Below are 21,837 nucleotides of genomic sequence, written 5' to 3' on the forward strand. Positions count from 1 at the left end.
TGTTTTAGTTAATAAATCAGTAACATTAACTTATTCCCTCTCATTTTCTATTCCAATAGGTACTGTATTTCGTCTTCTTTTACTACTCAAGACCGAAGCCCACAGATATATCCCAAAACTGAATGTCTCGTGTAATTTTCAGATATTCAATAACAGATGATAGAGCATATACAAATAAGTCTAGCACTTTACTAATGTGTTGACCGAGTGCACACAAAGAAGTGTAGCACGTTACAAACGTGATGACTCACACTAGAGAATTATAAAAATATTGAACTATGGGAATCGACGGACACTCGCAGGATGGGTTTTATATCTTGAAAACTTGCTATAAAATGACAGCACGCAAAGTATAGCATATCGCGATGTTAAGGGTGACTACATCTCGCGTATGCTCCATCCGTGCGTGCAACACGAAGAGGTATCATACAAAGTATAACTGCAGGTCTTAAGTCATTTTACGATATGTTTATTGATCAGCAATGCTCAAAATGCATCTTGACACAGCTATTAAAAATTTGTGTTTATCTTATGAGTTTGGTGAATATTTTCTTAATCACAAAACGTAGCCAGCATGTAACTATTTCTTCATGGTGAAAAATTTAGTGGCACTATGCCTACAACATCAGGAAGAAATTAAAATTTTCGACCGTGACAGGACTCGAACCTGCAATCTTCGGATCCGAAGTCCGACGCCTTATCCATTAGGCCACACGGTCTTACTGCGGATTGTCTCCTTATATTCTGTTATGTATTAACGGTAGGACATGTTAATGAAGTTTTTAATGGAATATTTATTTCTTTTTCTGTTCTCTTTGGTTAGAAGAAAGTAAATCTGCAACGTATTGAACTAGATTGCTCGAGAAATACTCCATTCCGCTACACGGCGGAAGTCACCACTGTTTTGAGATGAAGGATCTGTGTACAATCGCTGTTTTGACGTTCCGCTAGAAAGAAGTAGCTTCATTCTATGCTGTAAAAAAAAACACATTTTACACGGCATTAGTTGCAAGCGCTTGGCTTCAGAAATTGCTTATATTCTTCATTTCCTTCGGCATCAAAACTTGCGTTTTGAATACTTCTAGTAAGATTTGAGTGGTTTATTGAGTTGTCTTTAAATCCATGCTTGAACAGTTCGTAGCAGTTACTAATTTCTAAGCAGGTACAGAAAAATAGAACTTATGTGGTGAAAGTCCTGTTTCTACGAGGGAACAAGCTACAGATCTTGTTGTCGTGACACTTAATAATACTCAAATTCAGAGTTAGACAATGATAAAACTAATGAACTCTTCCGCCAGATCAGCATTAGTTATCAGGTAGCATCTGGAAACAAATATCTCCCCCAAAGCTGCAGCAACGTCTACTTAACAAGCGAGTTTCGCCAAACTGTTTGTAGCATGTAGTGGCAAAATATTCTCCTTAATAGTGAAAACATAGTAACTTTCGTACGTAATATTTTAGGCTAACCATACGCCCGGGATTAAGCCCGGACTGTCGTGGTTATAGTGCTGTCTGGCATTGCAAGAAGGTCTGTGGTTTGAGAATTTTATGATTGATGAGTTTTTTTATGATTTTTAAACCTATATATTCGATATCGCATTTTCAAACATTTTCTTACGGCTGTGTCTTTCTCAGCCGAACTTAGAGCAAGCACTGAGGTCTCTGGGAGGTATAGATACCGGTTTCGCCGTAATTTGTCACTTAGGCCGGTATTACACTATCAAATTTCTTTGTCAAAGGTTTGATCGAAGATGTGATCCAATATTCCGTCCAATATATTTGACAAAGGTCTTTGACGTAGCGCTACAAGGGGTATTACACTGTCATCAAATTTTTCGTCAAAGTTCAAGATGGCTGAAAACAACTTGTTATTAACCGCAGCAGTTCTACGTACTCCACTTGCATTGTGTGCACATGCGGAAAAGAAGTGGGGGGGGGGGGGGGGAAATGGAACCATACATACGAGGTTGACAGTCTTAAAAGTCCTGGGATTACAACTTGATAATAAATTCAGTTGGGAGGAGCACACCACAGAACTGCAGAAACGCCTTAACAAATCTGTATTTGCAATTCGAGTGTTCGAAGACATAGGCAACATAAAAATGAAAAAGCTTGCGTACTTTCATTCCATAATGTCATATGGGATAATATTTTGGGGTAAATCTTGAAGTCAAACAAAAGTTTTCAAGGTCCAAAAGCGTGTAATACGTATTATTTGTGGAGTAAATTCACGGACCTCCTGCAGAAACCTCTTCAAAGAACTGGGTGTACTAACTACTGCCTCTCAGTATATTTACTTCTTAATAAAATTTGTCGTAAATAATATATCTCTTTTTCCAACAAACAACTCAGTTCATACATACAATACCAAGAACAAAAATGATCTGCACAAGGACTTAAAAGCACTTACTTTAGTTCAAAAAGGGGTCTACTACTCGGGAACAGTCATCTTCAATAATTTGCCAGGAAACATAAAAAATTTAGTTAGAAATAAAGATCAGTTTAAAAGGAGCCTGAAAGACTTACTACTGGTCAACTCCTTCTACTCCATTGGCGAAATTTTTAATAGAAATAAATGATGTATTGTATTTATTCATACTATTAGTATTTTTATTTCAGCTTAAAAAAAATCGACATGTTCCACATCCACGAGGATCTCCTCAGCACGGATCTATGGAACAAAAAACTAATCTAATCTGGGTGAAGCCGTGGGTTTTACGACGACACGATAAAAACATTCAACAAAACTTGTTACGTGAGCTTACAGTGGAAGACGTCAAGTCGTACATCAATTACTTAAGAATGGATGAGCATACATTTCTGTATGTGTTCAATGAAGTGTATCCTCATATCACAAAGCACAATTTTCACTTAATAACTGCTACATCGTCAGAAGACAGGCTCACTATAACACTCCGATTCCTTGCTACAGGAGAGGGTTATGTTAGGTTAGGTTAGGTCAGGTTAGGTCTCCAATCTTCTTAATCTATTTTTGTATTCAGGGTGCCTCACGTTGTAAAGCACCTCATCAGCTTCAGACATCTCTATTAATTCTGTAGATGTCGGCACACATCAATTGTATTTACCGGCAATGGTTATAAAAACACTACAGACGACAGAACGCTGCAGCGATGCTAGCGCTCCGCGTGGTAACATATCGCATTGCAGTGAACAGAAGACAAGCGATTTCTTTGATCAAATATACGGCCTCGGCCTAGATTTGATCAAATATTGGACGACATTTGTCAAAGATCCCTATTACACTATCAAAAATCTTTGACAAAGATATTGGACAAAGAAATTTGATAGTGTAATACCGGCCTTAACGATGTCCGCACACGCAGCGACTGAAAAGCAACGCAACGGGTCGGCGATGTCTGGTTGCAGACTGGCTTGGAACGCAGTTTCGCACACGGCACAACTCTGGTATAAGAAATTGCAGCTGTCGTTTGCGAGTATGGAGGAGAAGTAGTACTGTTTGTTGAACCTGAGGATCTTTTGATTACACAGGACATGTCGAGAACAAATTCGAGCACACTGGAAGATGTGGTCCTCTATTATTATTACTTGCGAATGAAAAAAAAAGAAGGAAATTCTAGGTCCATCCATACATTCACAGAAATATAAACTGCAGGCGGTTTGTAGTAGCAAAGGAGCTGCAAAAAACAGATTTGAAATTCATTGCTTTTTATAGAATTAGTAAATATTGCTACAATGATCTCGTACAACTCATTTCTCCCGCCGTAACACAGCGAAATACGGAAATGAGGGAATGGGTCAATGTAGAAGAACAGATATTAATCACTTTGAGGAAAGAGTTCTGATTTATTTTATATACAAATAATATTTCATTGAAAGTACGTAATGATTACTGTGTTTCCTAAGTCATTTTCTTAACTAACTTTTAAGCTGCGCCGTCAGTAGAATCTTCCTTTGATTGTTGACCAACTACTTGGCGAACTACCGCAGATCTGACTGGCAGCACTATTGTCTTGGTTACTGTTCTCTGTATCTTCGCCTGATTCAGTAGACATTGACGGATTGGGATCCCAAAGACTGCGTAACAGCAATTGGGACAACAGTGGTGGAGTAGGTGCCTGGTTCATGATTTCGTCGATTAGCTGTAATACTCTACGCCTGAATATTTTTATTTGTTGCTCATTCATTTCATCCAGCTCAGCTCAGACAACAGGCTAAGAAGAAATAGTTTCGTATATTCTCTCCTCCGGTTGTTGGGATCAGACTGCTGCGAGTCAATTTCGGCCTTCTTGGCTTTAATAAACTCGATGAAACACTTGCCAATTTCATCAGCTCTAGAACGTCGTTTTATACGCTTTTTTTTTTTTGCTTGTAGACGAGAATCAGATGCCATACGGCAATTTCTGTCAACTTGATAGTGTTTATATTGGCTGCCCTCATTCATTTCATTAGTCGCAGTGTTTGGTAAGCGTGGTAACTGTGCTTCTGCGGGAGGTGTTGGTGTTGACGAGCATGATGGTGATGAATAATGGATATGCTGAGAAGAGATTTCTTTACTGTTTGCGGCATAAAGTACATTTTCTTCGACATGGGGGACATCTGGTAAATTTCCAGTGGCAGCAGAGGTTAAGGATTTCACAAACGTTAATACAAACTGCATTGCTCGCATCAAATAATAAGGCCCCTTTGCCTTTGCCCCACTGCCATTTAGGAAGGTTTGAGGTTCCAAACAAAGACCGTAAATTCCTTCATTTCTCTTTGTATTCAGGCACTGAAACAAAAAAGGCCTACCTCTTCAGACCCAAATAGGTAATAAAATGTAGAGAACTGCGATATAAATTAATAAACTAAAGTTGTACATAGTGTTTTACTTACAGGTACTTGGCTACTGGCTGCACATTTGTTGTCACTTTCATTGTACTTTGCACGAGAAGAGACCACCGTTGGATGCGTAGGAGCGGAAAGCACAAAAATATTTTGGGATCTTCTCAAAAAAATGTATATGCTAATTCGAAAAAGAGAGGAATTTAAGAAGACTGCCGAACGTTTTTGTCATTTATGGAATCTTCCGAACTGTAGTGAAGCACAGGATGGCAAGCATATCCGAAGAGAAACATTGGCGAACAGCAGTTCAACTCGCTTCAGTTACAAATCATACCACTCTGTCGTGCTAATGGGCTGCTGCGACACTGATGGATTATTTACTTAAATCGAGATCGGTTATGCTGGAAGAAACAGCGACGGTGGAATATTTCGCGCATCAGCAATCGCACTGGATAACACATGCAGGCCTTGGTATTCCATCCCCATCGAGATAAATGTGCGATGAGAATAACTAATTTCTCTATTATTTTGTAGCAGATGAAGCGTTCACCTTATCACGCTACTTAATGACACCATTCTCTAAAAAGTGTCTCGATAATGTGAAAATAATTTTCAATTACCGCTAAAGCAGAGGAAGGAAAACTATTGAATGTGCATTTGGAATGGCTTCAGAATAGTTCCAAGTTTTAAATGGCCCGATACGTTGCAATAATCCTGACAGAGTGTATGATGTTATCAAAACCGTTTGTGTCCTCCACAATTACGTACGCAAACTTGAAGGTGTGAAATGTGCACCAACACACTTGGTTCCAGACTGTAGCGCCTAGAACCGCTCGGCCACCTCGGCCGGCAACTGGATAAGTAATTTCAAAAATGTTCCCCGAGTTGGGCAAAAAAATATGGTCAAGCCACATTCATATTACTATCTAGCGTAGTTTTCACTGTACGAGGCGATCTCTTCGCCCTTCGACATTGCTCATCAACTCGTTTTTCCGTATTGTTTTTGGAGTCGAGTTAAATTTATCCACTGCAAGTTTACAAGAAGTCTGTTTCCATAAAAAAAGTCGCCGAGACGGATGAGGCATTACTAGGACTAGAAGGAGCATAGGCATCCAACGAAATTTACCCAAGAGGGGGCAGGTTTCTAATATTGCCATTGTCGCCATGGATAATATGGTGAGATCGAAGACATGTCGAGTTCCAAATATCAAAGAAGTTACAGGTGTACACTCAGTATTTTTTTGAAGTTAGAATATTTTGATACACTATAGGTAAGCTCATTTTGTGCCATCTTTTTTTGTGTTAATGATCCTAAATTGCATCTATACACAGGGTGTCCTAGAAGTGTTGCGACAAATTTCGAAGGCTTGTAGAGAATATTTTGAGGAACAAATTGTGGGTAGGAACCCGTATCCGGAAAAGTCACCCAACGACGCTACAGAGCATCCAAGTTGAAGGTGCCGGCGCCTGTCACGAGGTCACCCCTTCGGCAGCAAAAGTGACTTTGAACGCTGAAGGACTGTAAGGGGAAGGTCTAACAATGTTGTTTGTTATTCAGTGGTCGCGACTGATTGCCAAGATCGTCGGTGGAGGAGGAGGAGATAGCAGCTGCGCGCATACCGAAAAACAATGGAGATTTTAAAGGGTTCCAGGAGAAAAATAAACTGCGGATAGAAATACTTGTCCGAAACCGTCATCCACCGAGGCAACAGAGCATCGCATTTTATATTTACAATAAATTACCTCCTTGCAGCTGTTCAGATGTTTACTTTGCTTTTCGGCACCGTGGCCTCCAGCCTCCACAGGCTGCTATCACCACATCGGCCTGTTAGCAGTATGGCGGATGTACGCACATCATACAAGATCTTAAGTTTCACTTGCATCGGTTATATACAGCTGGTGTCTACCAAATCCTACAATATGTCCTATGGGGCTACGGCCTGGCTCATTCAGCAGTAATGCTTTGTACATTTTTGAAAATTATCTTTTGGGCGTACTCAGTACTATTTTATTATGACGACCTACCTATGTGGTTTCACTCTTAACGTGAATAATCTCCCGAATGCTAGCACTCTGTAAATGTCGATCAACTGTACATTATGTAAACATAACCATCGTGAGTATTTCTCATTGCTTTTTGTTGAATACCTACACTATCTAAGATTCTTTATTTCTACAATTTCATAAAATTTCGCACACTGATTAGTATTCCTGGCAGATATACCTGAAGATGCATCTGTGATGTGAAACCGGTAGTTGCGAATAAAGCACCCCCATCCATTATGCGGCTTTTGGAAACATCTCATCATTCTTGACTTTTTTGTTACAGTTTTTATGATAATTAAAAGGTTATTGATTGTTTGCTTTTATTCTTCAATACACCCTTTACAACCTCCCGAAGTTTGTCGCAACGATTCTGAATCACCCTGTATATGGTTAAACTCAGCATATCCAACTAGTCAGGAAATAAAGCTAGAAAATAGTCGTAAAAGTTATCTTTATATGGTACCAATAACATCTGATCGACAATGGACAATGAAAATCTATATTTAAAAAAACTCAGAACTGAGAGTCTTGTTCGATGTCAGCAAATCTAACCGATAAAAAATACCTGTTGATCAATGTAGAGATTCAAAAAATAGTGAAAACGTCGTTCAACTATTTGCTTGCAAAGTGTAAGTCATGTAAATTTATTTATTGCAGTATGTTCATGCTTTCTGTTTTTTTTTTTTTTTTTTTTTTTTTTTTTTTTTTTTTTTTTTTTTTTTTTTTTTTTTTTTTTTTACTGTCGACTGATATAATTAAAGCTTGAGCAAGTGTGTTTCGGACGCTAAGTTTTTGAGCTGTTTCTACTAGGCCAGGGTCCCCAACCTTTGCAGCGACATGTTCCGCGCAACGTGAATAAGTGCTTCGCGAAAAACTGTTAATTACATTTTATTTCAACGTTTTGACAATACTAATTATTTTTAAAAAACTTTGTTATGACTTCTGTGTTACTAATTATGGTTTAAAATTGAAGTAATCATTGAATAAAAAAATTTTCTCATTTTTTAAAATTTTAGTAACCTTCAAAATAAACTAAGTGTTCTACGAAAGTTCCAGGATTATCAATGTTTTCCGTTAGAGGAAAAGTTTCGGAACCTCCAAAAATTTTATTTAAATTGTCCTGTAAAATTGACATAACAGCTGTAGACTGTACCAAGACTCTCCATGTCTCCCTAATTTAACATTTTATTGTGTGGCTGTACCAAGACTCTCCATGTCTCCCTAATTTAACATTTTATTGTGTGGCCACGACAACTGGATTGACATATCCGCAACATTACGAGTATGACTGCATGTTGCACACTGTAGAGGTCGATAAGGTGCCTGGGGCAAATATGTTTTTGACCTTGACATTTCACGCTTTTTTTCTCTTTTATAATGCAGAAAATGGATTTTATCTTTCGATTATTGGATTTGGTTCATCAGGTGAAGCAGAGAAGAGCAGACCTAGATAATTAGTTGACCATTTTTTTCGGGACACACTTCTGCGCCGTATAAGACAGAATTTAGCCTTTGCAACCCGTCATTTGTATAGTTCATCTACGGATAAAAGGTAAAATACTTAGGAGATTAAGATGTGCTACATGGGGAGTGGTTGTCCTTGCGGGTTTTGGGGATGGATGTCGGACAGGTGAGCTGCAGCCATCATTCTGTACCGTTCTTGAAGTATGAGAGAGTTGAGTGTCGTGGCAATTCACACCGGACTGTGCGTTGGATGTCTGACCAGTTCTTATCTACAATTCTATAAGGGCTTGAAACATGTACGTTTGAAATATGATTGAAGCTACATAACTGACCGTAGTCTGCATCACAACTGTTTGGGAATGGCACGTGAACGTGTATTTTACATTGTCGATTTGCCCTTTACTGGACTTTGATGACTGCGAGAATGTAAATTTAATTTAGCTGCGAGAATGTAAACTGCCAATAACTTTTAACGAAACCAAAACTGCCTGAGTTTACGTTACACAAAAACTGAATCGGATACAACACTATTGACTTGAAATTGGCCCTGGTAATAAAACAAAACTTGATCAGTTTGAAAATAATGGTCCCTGTGGTTAAAGAATGTTATTCCTGAAACAATAAAATTTACCTTTATCTGCGCAATGGTAACGCTCTGCGCACTGTTCTCTGTTAGTACTTTAAATTGTGTAGTTAGCAAAATCAAATGGCTCCGAGCACTATGGGACTTAACATCTGAGGTCATCAGTCCCCTAGAACTTAGAACTACTTAAACCTAACTAACCTAAGGACATCACACACATCCATGCCCGAGGCAGGATTCGAATCTGCGACCGTAGCAGCAGCGCGGCTCCGGACTGAAGCGCCTAAAACCACTCGGCCACACCGGCCGGCTATAGGCCTAGTTAGCAAAGAGCTATTGTGCAAGGCTATTGCTTAGCATACATGTATATTAAATCGAATATGACTGTGACAATAACTCCTTGAGAAAAATAGTTAACCAAAAATAACATGGATCTGGGAACTGGTATTGAATTGGGGTAAGTAACAGTATGGCACTAACTTTAAAACTGGTGTTTTGACTCTGTGAAAAGTAATAATACTCACAATGAACACACTCAATAAACTGATTATACATTAACAATTAGCTTTACAAAATCATTGGATGTGAGTGCTGTACATTGTCTCAATCATCACTTACGAATATGCGCATCGCTTGAGTAAAAAAACCACTTTCTTTGTCTTAATTATTTCCAACTGCTGTTGAGATTTCTTTTACAGTTAGCAAAATCATAGAATCTTGCAAGTTAAAAGATCAGGGCAGCGCCGAAACGCCCCTGCATCAAGGACACTGCATCAATATTGGTGAACAACGACTCAATCATATGAACCGGTGAGGCGACTATAAAATCTCCAGTATTTCCCTTTGCGTGGTATTGGTAAATCTGTTACTTTGTAGAATCATAGACGATCATACTTAGAAATGTGTCAGTATTCTGAAATGAATAATAAGATTGTACCCAAACCCCCTGCCCCCTTGCTTCCCAACTTGCTGACGTCTATGGACGAGAGATCGTGGAAGAAGTTAAAGGGCAGTGCTGGTAGATCAATTCGTAGGAAGGGGCCAACTATCAGGACCAGATCTTCGACACTTACTTCAAGCGTGTTTCTGAATTACGGCAGGTATTTTTTAGTGTACTATTACCAGTGGCTGATTGAGAATCTAACGTCACATATTTAAGATTTCCAGTCGTGAATGGAAGAGGAAGTGGGGCAGATTATAGCGGTTTCAGAAGTACCCTTATGCCACGCGCCTTAAGGTGACTTGTGAACTGTATTATGTCAATGCCACCGTGGAATTCAGCAATTGCGGAAGTCGAAGATACCACGGGGAAGCTGAGCAATTGTCGGATAAGATTTAGTAGGCGTGAAAGATAGCGCAAGAATGCAGTTCCCATTGAGCAAGCAGTACAGGTAGTTGTGAAGGAAACTCAGGAGATATTTCGAAAGGAAATTATGGTCAGGGAGAGTAAATAAAACCTTTAAGGTCTGTCATGGACATTGTAATTCTGACACAGGCGGTAAAGGACAGCCAAGATTAGTTGTAAGGAATGGATATTTTCTTGAAAAGTTGCTATAAGATGGACGTCAACAGCAGTAAAACAAGGAATGTAGTCGAATTACATGAGGTGATGCTGACAAGATTAGATTGGGAACGGGGACACTGAAAGTATAGGTGAATTTTATTACATAGGCAGCAAAATAAGGGGGCGTGCTTAAAAGTTTTTTAAATAAAGCTTTATAAATAAAAGAAACATTACTAACGTTCTTCGGCTTTGTTCTTCATGTCTTCATGTTTATTCCTCAACACCACCACCCTGGCGACGAACAATTACTCCTAACGAGAGACCACTTTGTTGCTACCACCATTGTAGAAAGTTTAACTTTGACGGAGGAACCTCACCTTTGCCGACACCGCTTCATCACTATGAAAGTGAAGTCTTCGAAAGTGTTCTGTAAGTTTCGGAAACAGAGGAATGTCGGAAGGGAGCAAGTCCGAACTGTACGGAGGATAATTAGTAACCGTGATTCCAAGGCGTCGGATTATTGCAGATTTCGCAGCGCTCGTGTGTGGTCTGGCATTCTCATGCGGAAGTAGAAGGTGCTCCATATCTGGACGAACTCTTCGATTTCGAATCTCGATTATATCACTCTATTTCTCACGTACAGACAAAGATACGTTACACACCGCCATGGTACATTTTACAATTCGGAGCCGTATAGCGGCAGAGGACTGCAAATATATAGACGTGAAGAATAAAGATATAGAATGTTAATAACATTTGTTGTACTTAAGAAGCTTTAAGAGTTTTCACATTAAAAATTCGGAGGCTTGCTTTTCAACAAGCCCTCGTAACTTTCGATAACCAAAGCGGAGAGGATATGAAGTGCAGAGTAGCAATAGAAACAGCAGTGTTTATGAAAAATATAAATATAATATGGCATAAAATAAATTGAAGTGTTCGGAAGTCTTTTTCTAAAGGTACCGTATTTGTCTTTCACGTAGTCTTGTACAGAAAATGAAAGGTGGACGATATACAGTTGATGCATGGAGTGAGTAGAACTTTTTGAAATGTAGTTCTGCAGAAGAATGCTGAAAATTGGATTGGTAGATCGGATAGCAAATGAAGGGCTGCTAAACCGAATTTAGGAGGAAAAAAAAAAAAGAAATTTATGGCACAGCTTGAAAAAAAAAAGAAACGAAACCGAGCACATGGTGAGGTAGAAAGGAATCGTCAATTTGGTAATGGAGGGAAGTGTGGAGGGTGAATGTGTTAAGGGGAGACGAAGGTTTAGTTACAGTAAGCATGCTGAAATGGATGTAAGTCGCAGTAATTGTGCAGAGATGAAGAGGTTTGCACGGGATAGACTACCGTGCGTAGCTGAATCAAACCAGTCTTCAGACTGAAGACCACAACGGTAATTCCGCAGAGTTGCGCGCTTTTTGTTTGCTAGCCAGTAGATTATATATAGTGGCTCGCCACGTGAGGTGTAACGCGACACTTCGCAGAACCGAAAGGAAAAGTGCAGCGCCGTTAAACCGGTTGGGCGGCCACGAACAGAGAGCGATAAGGCAAGCTGGGTGCGGACACGTTGTTTCACCTTGTGCAAGCTGAGTGCCGCGGAGCAGCGCGGCTGGTTCTGCGCACGCGCGCGCCCGCTTCATTGAGTGAGAGCGTGGAATGCGGCTCTAGCTGACCTGCCTGGTTACCCGGCCACCACTCGACATACGGAGTGCGCGCTTCCGGCCGTGGGGCTGTTACCAAACAGCGGCTTCACTGTGGGTCTAGGTCGCTGTCTGATGCTCCACCATCACACAGCCTGTTCTATGGGGTCGAAAGCTGCAGCAGTCCGATCCAGAAACTTTTTTTTCTGGTTCTGTCAATAGACAGTATCAAACTAAAACCAGACCGAACCGAGGATTCGCGTTTTGTTGTTTCGTTTACTATCTAGACAGTGAAAACTTACGACTCTCATCATAATTTCTGGAGGCCGTCGATGCGACTAACTGTGATTGGTGTAGTCATCATCCGGAATACTCATGTGATGTAACACTACACGCTAAGTTACGTTGTGCAATCCCATTACAACTGCAGCCAGCATTTAAAAAGAAACGAGCCGGAGACTGTAAAATAAAAATTGCCGAAGGGATCGTAATTCCACTGGCTGCGGAAGAAGATGTGGTATCTATACCTCGCCGCTGGAGGAACATGGGCGCACACCCAAATACGAAATAGCAAACACGTGCACCGAGCGAGGTGGCGCAGTGGTTAGCACATTGGACTCGCATTCGGGAGGACGACGGTTCAATCCCGTCTCCGGCCATCCAGATTTAGGTTTTCCGTGATTTCCCTAAATCGTTTCAGGCAAATGCCGGGATGGTTCCTTTGAAAGGGCACGGCCGATTTCCTTCCCAATCCTTCCCTAACCCGAGCTTGCGCTCCGTCTCTAATGACTTCGTTGTCGACGGGACGTTAAACACTAACCACCACCACCACCACCACCAAACACGTGCACGCGTCGCAGTCCACTGCACCGTCGTGTTGAAAACAGTGAAATGGAGTCAAAGGGATGTAGTACGCTTTCTGGCACGGAAAGAGTGGGAGAAACGGAGATTCATCAAAGAACGGCACAAATGTACGAATAGCACCTTATGTCCGTTGCAAAAGTCAAGGAGCGGCACAAGCAATTCAAGGAACGACGGATGTCGTTGGCCGATATCGCAAGATCTTGAACGCCACATCGCATTACCGGTGCCATTGTCCAACAGGTAGACACTGCACTGTGACGGAAAAACATTTTCGTAGTCGCTAACGCATGCGCTCATAGTTCACGATTACCACTGCTTGCGCTGTCTTGGGAGCAGGGGATCATAGCAGCGGCCAGCAGCTCTTGCACTGTATGTAGGAAAGAGGATTTTAGTAGCGAACGACGCTTCACAAAACATAGCGTGAACAATGTTTAAAAAACGTGTCGACCATTAATTCATAATCTGAAAATACTGAGTTTAGGAACTTCTAGCATCTGTATAGTTTTCACCCTTCCTCCACAGCCCTTTTTTCTGAAAACACCGCCGTTCAACGAGCGCTGTTAGCTCATCCACTAGTTTCAGTTATCAATTCGAAACAATAAAGTTACCTTTTTTTTTACCGATACGTGTCTGCAAGCATCATAAATAGAGGGTAATTAAAAAGGAAAGATTTCAATTGTTTGTTGTAGGCAAACTATAAAAGATAGAAACACATTGTGCATGTCACTGGATAGAGGAAGGTTCAAAGTTCTGACACAGTTGCGCTGTTGTTTCTTTGTAGCAACGTGGCGACTACATCACAAGAGAAGTGATCTTGCGTCTTGGAATGCGCGAACTCAATGCATTGCTCAAGATCATGTGCGCTTCTCCATCGGTTCATCAAGAAACCATCTTTGCACAAGCAGATTTATGACTGGCATAAAAAATTCTTGGTAGTTGGTTGCAGATGCAAAGGAAAGAGCACTGTTCGGCCTCGCAGGTCTGATGAAAATGTCGAGCGTACCCGAGATGTGTTAACGCGGGGGCCTCGGAAGTCCACAAGACAGGCAGGCAAGGAACTTCAACTTCGTCAGACAACAGTGCGGCGTGTTCTGAAACGACGCCTGCATATAACCATTGCAAGTTGCGGTTACGGCAGCAATTGCGTCCCGGCGACCATAACAGAAAGTACGAATTTTACATTTCGATTCACCAGGATATAGCAGAGGACACTTTATGAACAACTCATGTTTTCGGACGAATCGACACCTTGAGGTGTGGTGTTATCTTAACACCACCACCCCACAACGGTGGAGTGGAAGAGGTGGACAACAAGAATTTGTTTCTCGTTTTTGGCCTCTCTGGTCGCCACATATCAGACCTTGCGATTTTTTCTGTGGGGGTATATAGAAGACAGAGTGTCTGTCCCACCTATGGCTGCTACTCTTCAAGATATAAGAAATCGAATTGTTGTAGCTGTAAATTCAATAAACAGGGGCCTGCGGATTCATGTGTGGAATGAAATGTACTTCAAATGGCTCTGAGCACTATGGGACTTAACATCTGAGGTCATCAGTCCCCTAAAACTTAGAACTACTTAAACCTAACTAACCTAAGGACATCACACACATCCATGCCCAAGGCAGGATTCGAACCAGCGACCGTAGCAGCAGCGCGGTTCCGAACTGGAGCGCCTAGAACCGCTCGGCCATAGCGGCCGGCAAATGTACTTCGTTTCGATGTATCTCGAGCAACACATGGTGCTCACGTTGAGTGTATCCTCGCGCCATAGCACCGTAGCACGCCGCTACAGCGGCCAAAACAATATGACGCAGCATGTTTGCGAGGTGGAGCATCATGCAGTTATTCGTTTTCTGCAACTGAAGGGGGTCAACGCTGCAACCGTCTATGCTGAGTTGGTGCAAGACTACGGCAATAAAGTAAAATGTCGTAGTAGTTTTGTGGCGCAGGCCTTCCAATGTGGTCAAACAAGACTGGATGACCATAAACGAAGTGGCAGGGCATGTCAGTGTGAAGAACTAGTAATCGAAAGAAAAATGTAGACCCTGATGCTCTAAGACATGCGCATCTCAATCAAGACGATGGTAGAAAAAATTAATACAGGTCATGGATCAATTTTCATCGTCTTACACGATATTTTGAACAGGGTTACGGTCATCGCAGCAAGAGATACGTTGCAAGGCTGTCAGGTCAATCCAGGTGATGTCCTTACCCACCTAATCGTCATGGACGTGTGCTGGCTGTATCACTGTGGCCCGAGGCAAAGGAGCAAAGAACGCAGCAGAAAGGTATGGACTCACCACCGCCGAAAAAGGCGTACATCCAACAACCATAGGGTATGGTGATGCTAACAAGGGAACCTCCTCATCGCACCCCCCTCAGATTTAGTTATAACTTGGCACAGTGGATAGGCCTTGAAAAACTGAACACAGATCAATCGAGAAAACAGGAAGAAGTTGTGTGGAACTATGAAAAAAATAAGCAAAATATACAAACTGAGTAGTCCATGCGCAAGATACGCAACATCAAGGACGGCGTAGGATCAGGAGCGCCGTGGTCCCGTGGTTAGCGTGAGCAACTGCGGAACGAGCGGTCCTTGGTTCAAGTCTTCCTTCGAGTGCAAAGTGTACTTTCTTTATTTTCGCACAGTTATGATCTGTCCGTTCGTTCATTGACGTCTCTGTTCACTGTAATAAGTTTAGTGTCTGTGTTTTGCGACCGCACCGCAAAACCGTGCGATTAGTAGACGAAAGGACGTGCCTCTCCAATGGGAACCGAAAACATTTGATCGCAAGGTCATAGGTCAACCGATTCCCCCACAGGAAAACACGTCTGATATATTCTATACGACACTGGTGACGGCATGTGCGTCACATGACAGGAATATGTTGTCGACCCACGTAACTTGTACACTTGGCGAATGGGACAAAAAGATTCTTCTACCTTGCTCGATTTAGGTTTTCTTGTGGATGTGATAATCACTCTCAAAAAAGTGATGACAGACAGATAATAATTGTCTGAAAATAAAGAATTAAACTTTTCGCTCGCTGGAAGACTTGAACCAAGGACCTCTCATTCCGCAGCTTCTCACGCTAACCACGGGACCACCGTGCTCCTGTACTTACACGCTCCTTGATGGAGACTATCTTCAACATGGACTACTCAGTTTGTATATTTTGCTTATTTTTTTCATAGTTCCACACAACTTCTTCCTGTTTTCTCGATTGATCTGTGTTCAGTTTTTCAAGGCCTATCCACTGTGCCATCTTATAACTAAATCTGAGGGGGGTGCGATGGGGAGGTTCCCTTGTAAGTGTTCTCTGGAACTGCCACACTTTAAAAGGTCTAATAACCCAGTCCGTGGTTCATGGTCCACAGTCCCATTTTCAGGACGCTTATTTAACAACTTCTGGGAGAGGGGGGGGGGGGGGCGGACAGATTTGATTTTTCAATACTCCATATAATTGCGGACCGAATTTAAAATGCTATCATAATCTACTCAGTAAGAGGTATAATCATATGTTAAGGTTCTACACAGTAAGATAGGTATTGCAGTAAGAAAGTTTGTGCATGTCGCGAGGCAGTGTAACTTAACTGCGTGCAAATTACCCAGATTACATCACACAGTATTTGACAGTGAGCGACTTTCAACAAACTTTAGATGTAATTTCAAACCTTTTCTAAATTTTATCTCGCTTATATGCTTGACATTAGATACACTCTAAGAAAGAAAGAAAGAAAGAAACTGCACTGTACGAAGGAAGTAGCAGAATGGGACGGAAACAGGTAAATGTGATGTACATGTAAAGTAGAACAGATGATTAAAATTTCTGAAAAATTGTATGATTTGTTCAAGAGAAAGACCTTTAGAAATGGAGCAAGTCAATAACACGCTGGTCCCACTCTGACCCGTATACAAGCAGTTATTCAGCTCGGCACTGATTGATAGGTTCGTTGGGTGTCCTCCTAAGGGATGTTGTGCCAAATTCTGTCCAATTGGCGCTTTAGTACCTCAAAATGTCGCACTGATTGTAGGACCCTACCCATAATGCACCAAACGTTATCGATTGTGGAGAGATCCGGCGACCTAGCTATCCAAGATAAAGTTTGGCAAGCACGAAGACAAGCAGCAGAAACTTTCGCCGTGTGCGGTCGGGCGTTACAGCTATGGAAAGAAATGACACCCCAGTTCATCACTCCTTCACCCCCAGTATTACGGGCGACAGTCTGGTTGGTACTCCACTGCTGTCCGGGGTGATTGTCGTTGCTCAGTTCAAAGCGGGCATCATCAGTGAAGATAATTCTACTCCAGCTGCCATACAGCCCGACAGCCAGGAATGATGATCTGGGGTGTCATTTCTTTTCATACCAGGACCCCTATAGTTGTCACCCGCAGCACTGTTACGGCACACTGGTACATCGACGATATCCTAACGCTCCGTTTTGTTGCCCTTGCTGGCCCGCACACGTCCGACCATCCTCAGGTTTTCTTTTCCCTAAATCGCTTCAGGCACATGCCGGGATGGTTCCTTTGAAAGGGCACGGCCGACTTCCTTCCCCATCCTTCCCTAATCAGATGGGACCGATGACGTCGCTTTTTGGTCCCCTCCCCCAAATCAACCTACCAGCCACACACGTCGAGTGTTTCTTCTGCTTGTCTTCGTGTTTGACAAACCCTACCTTGGTCAGCCAGGTCGCCGGGTCTCTCCCTAATTGAGAACGTTTGGTGCATTGTGGGCAGGAACCTCAAACCTTCCCTGGACTCTGATGATCAAACGTGCCGACTGGACAGAATTTGGCACGATATCCCTCAGGAGGACATTCAAACTTTATCAATCAATGCCAAACCGAATAAGTGCCTACATAAGGGCCAGACATGGACCAACACGTTATTGACTCGCTCAGATTGTGAAGCTTTCCTCCTTGACTAAATCACCCAATTTTTCTGAAATTGTAATCATTTGTTTGTCAGTATGTGTACATAATATCAACCGATTTCCGTCAAATTCTGATGATTTCTTCGTGGTGTGACTTTATTTTTCCGTAGAATTTATTTAACACATTAACTCACTCGTAAAGTAACCAGACGTTTGAAGCCATTGCATACACAAGATCAACCGATTTCCGTCCCATTCTGATGATATCTTCGTGGTGTGACGTTTTTTTCCTTAGAATTTATTTAACACATTAACTCACTCGTAAAGTAACCAGACGTTTGAAGCCATTGTATACACAAGAGCCTGTTTCTTTAAAAAATCGGGACTTTAGTGGTGTGTCACTAACAATTATGCTCGTAAGGGCCAAACCAGAACAAGAGTATACTACCGAAATCTCCTGGCGAGGTTGTAGATGGCTGTCAGGACGACAAAGTGGAGATAGGCTGCGACGTTACAGTTTGGACCCACTAGTGCGGTGCTACAGTACTGTGATAAGGAGTTTCAGTGTGTTCCTGCACTGCTTATGAAAATATACCAGCAAAAAAAAAAAAAAAAAAAAAGAAATATTCGTTTTACATGGTTATAATTACGATTTTATGACTAGCCCTTGTACTAGCGAAGGTTGAGTAATTCTGACCTTTTGCAGAAGCCTACCCAGAATTTTTTTCCGTCAGTCATGCCGTATTTATTTCAGGACAGCCACTTGGGTTCACGAGTCCGATGTAGAAACAGCCAATATTCACTTTCTGTTTAATTCATGATTGGTCATCTCAGCCCGTTTTCAAATCATCCACACAGACAAATCAGCATTTTCCGACGTAGCATAGAAACCATGTCATATACAAAAAAAGAAACACCGTCCGAAAAGGCCTTTAGAAGGCCCTCATCTTCCGCCCGTAGGCGATACCAGATGCGAATACGAAGGGGCATGTGGTCACCACACCGCTCTCCCGGCCGTTGTCAGTTTTCGTGACCGGTACCGCTACTTCTCAGTCAAGAAGTTCCATAATTGGTCTGACAAGGGCTGAGTGGACCCCGCTTGCCAACAGCACTCGGGAGAACCGGACGGTGGCCGATCCAAGTGATAGCCAAGCCCGACATTAGCTCACTTGTAAAATAACCAGAAGTTTGATGCTACTGTACACAAGAGAGTTTCTTTCTTTAAAAAGTCGGGGATTTACTGGTGTGTTGCTAACAAATTACGATCAGACGGTGAATGATGTTACCACTTGGCAAGGGCGCTGGCCAAGATTACTCATATAGGTATAACAAAAACAAGTTTAACCGGGAACAGTGACAGAACAAAAATATAACTGTTACTGTTCATGGTTAAACTTGATTTTGTTATACCTATATGTGTAATCTTGACGTGGTTTATACTATATTTCGGAAAATACTGTTTTATCTGTCTGAATGATGTGAAAATGGATTCAGGTAGCCCTAAACTAGTTATCACGTAAATAAAAATCTATTTTTCTATATCGTTAGTGGAAGATTTGGCTGGTTAATTTCGATAACGAACGAGACTGTAGTCTGCTAAATAATCGCGTGACATTCTTTTTTTAAAAAAACGCCAAAACACAGTTAAAGTCGGCATACAGGCTTTTAAGGTGTACTGTACTGTTATCACTGCTCATGTGCCACTTGGTTCCACTCTGGCATGAAGTCTTACACTAAATATGATATGACAAGTCGTCCAATGTATTACTACACCCTACAGTTTCATCAGTTTGAAATTAACCGTGTCACAGCCAAAGATGTAATTACAAACACAATCATGACGCAGAAAGCTACAGCTTCATACAAAATCCTGAGAAGTTCAAATGCCACAAACTGACATACAGTGTCACAGAGTATGTAAAATTCATCACTATTCTGAGTATCTCACACGTTTCTCGGAGCTAGTTTAAACAACAATAGTTCTTGTCGGCCAACAATATCTGAACATTTATCACGGTCAGAGGTCACTGCTTATTGTATTAGGTTGGTGCATAAGTTCGTCGCGTTTTTCCGTAAGTTTAGTAAACACAATAGATACACATAACAGAGATTATAGTCAACAGTAATATATTCTCCTTCACTATTTACAATAGTCTGCAACGCTGAAGTAACTTTCCGATTCCGCAACTGTAGAAATCACGTTATTTTGAGGCAAACAACTCGTCGAGCCATGTTTGGAGTGCATTCTCAACCGGAAAGGAAGTTCCTTGAAGCTGTGCGATAGAGAGCGGAAAAGATGAAAATCTGAGGGCGCAAGATCAGGTGAATAAGGTGGAAGCGTAATGACTTCCAAACCCAGTTCAGCAGAATGAGGGGGGGGGGGGGGGGGGGGGGGGAGAGGGGAGGGCGTTGGAATTCGTACTACTACACCACACCATTACTGTTCAAGTAAATGCATAACATTATCTTTTATGGACGCGCAAAGGGGTTTGCTCGGGGATTGCCTGCTTTGCTTGGACTTGTTCATTTCAGGTCAACTGTAGCGATAAGGAATAGGAATGGTCGATGCTGTTCACAAACTAACTGACGATGAGCAAGCATACATGCACATTTGGACACACGTTGGTTTTGTGAATTTGGCTTAGAGCACGTAGTACTCATACACCCGATTTCTGAACCTTCCCCATTGCAAATGTCGCACGATGGTGGAATGGTCTCATTTGCCAGTTATCGAGTAACTGATGTGGAACATTGTGGATTAATGCATTTAAACGATCTTCATCAAACCCCGAAGATTTCTTGAATGTGGGGAGCCACTAATGTTAAAACGATCCTCCTTAAAACGAGAAATCCATTTTCTTGCCGTGCTCTGACCAGTGGCATTATCCCCACACACGGCGCAAAATTTCCGGCTGCCCCAGTTGCTCAAATGGCTCTGAGCACTATGGGACTCAACTTCTGAGGTCATTAGTCCCCTAGAACTTAGAACTACTTAAACCTAACTAACCTAAGGACATCACACACATCCATGCCCGAGGCAGGGTTCGAACCTGCGACCGTAGCAGTCGCCCGGTTCCGGACTGAGCGCCTAGAACCGCTAGACCACCGCGGCCGGCTGCCTCAGTTGCTGTCACCCATCTGCTGTACTCAGACGGAATAATATGTCGGAAATGTTCCGCTGTCTACACTTGGCACTGCAAAATGACAACATGTAAACTCAAATAGCAACTGTGAACTACAAATAGAAAACGACAATCGATAAATAAACGTACAGCAAGCGGAATACCAAAATGCAAAACAAAACCGCTACAAAATTATGCACCAACCTAATAGAATAAACGCGTAAGTGTGCGCAGCTAGAAACAGTTTTTGCCAGTAATGCTAAGCATCGTGATAACTCCCTTGTACGGAACTACTTGTAAATGATACTTAGTAACTCTTACTAGACGTACAGAAACTGTGAAGAATTTTTCGTTGCAGATAGTTTAATTTTGGATATGCAAGTTGGAAACAATGCTCAGAATGTTATACTAGCTTCATGTCATCAACACTCACCCTTCATTCCGTTGCAACTTTGTACTGACAGTAGCGTACCTGAAATCAGCCCGTGATGAAGGTGCTACGCTATGCGACAATGCCTTTCGAATTTGTATTCTCTTGATAGATTCCGCCAAGAAAATTTAAATAAATAATGGAATTTAAACAAAGTTACATCTTACTTTACAATAAATGAGTCTGCTACTGAATAACGGTTACTTAATCGTTCAGTTTCTGTTGTTGTCCTAAGTGACAAACAGCATTAGTGTGACATGCAAGTAAGGTCCTTCGACATTCGTCCATCTTGGCGCTATCCCAGACACTGTTGTCAACATAACCCTGTCGACCCTTCGGTCGTCCTCTGTGAGATTACGGAAGGCTTTCGATTCCGCCACAGGGCACAGCGGTCGTTAGTGCGTTGACCCCAAAGCATGTTGAAAGCGGCGAGCTAGTGTAGGAACTCTGTGAATTTTCCGACAGAAGCATAATTCAGTGTGTTACTATTCAGTACACTGGGCA

The 21,837-nt window shown here is 41.9% G+C and overlaps 1 protein-coding gene and 1 non-coding gene across 2 annotated transcripts in view; one reads left to right on the plus strand and one right to left on the minus strand.

Moving 5' to 3' along the window:
- Nucleotides 1-21,837, plus strand: part of LOC126475210 (N-acetyl-D-glucosamine kinase) — a 185,853-nt gene that overhangs the window by 62,996 nt on the left and 101,020 nt on the right. The gene's annotated exons all lie outside the window — the stretch shown is intronic.
- Nucleotides 647-719, minus strand: Trnar-ucg (transfer RNA arginine (anticodon UCG)). The gene has a single exon. It is a non-coding gene; the product is annotated as a tRNA-Arg (tRNA).

This window comes from Schistocerca serialis, chromosome 4, assembly GCF_023864345.2.
Source record: "Schistocerca serialis cubense isolate TAMUIC-IGC-003099 chromosome 4, iqSchSeri2.2, whole genome shotgun sequence".
In the NCBI taxonomy this organism is placed as follows: domain Eukaryota; kingdom Metazoa; phylum Arthropoda; class Insecta; order Orthoptera; family Acrididae; genus Schistocerca; species Schistocerca serialis.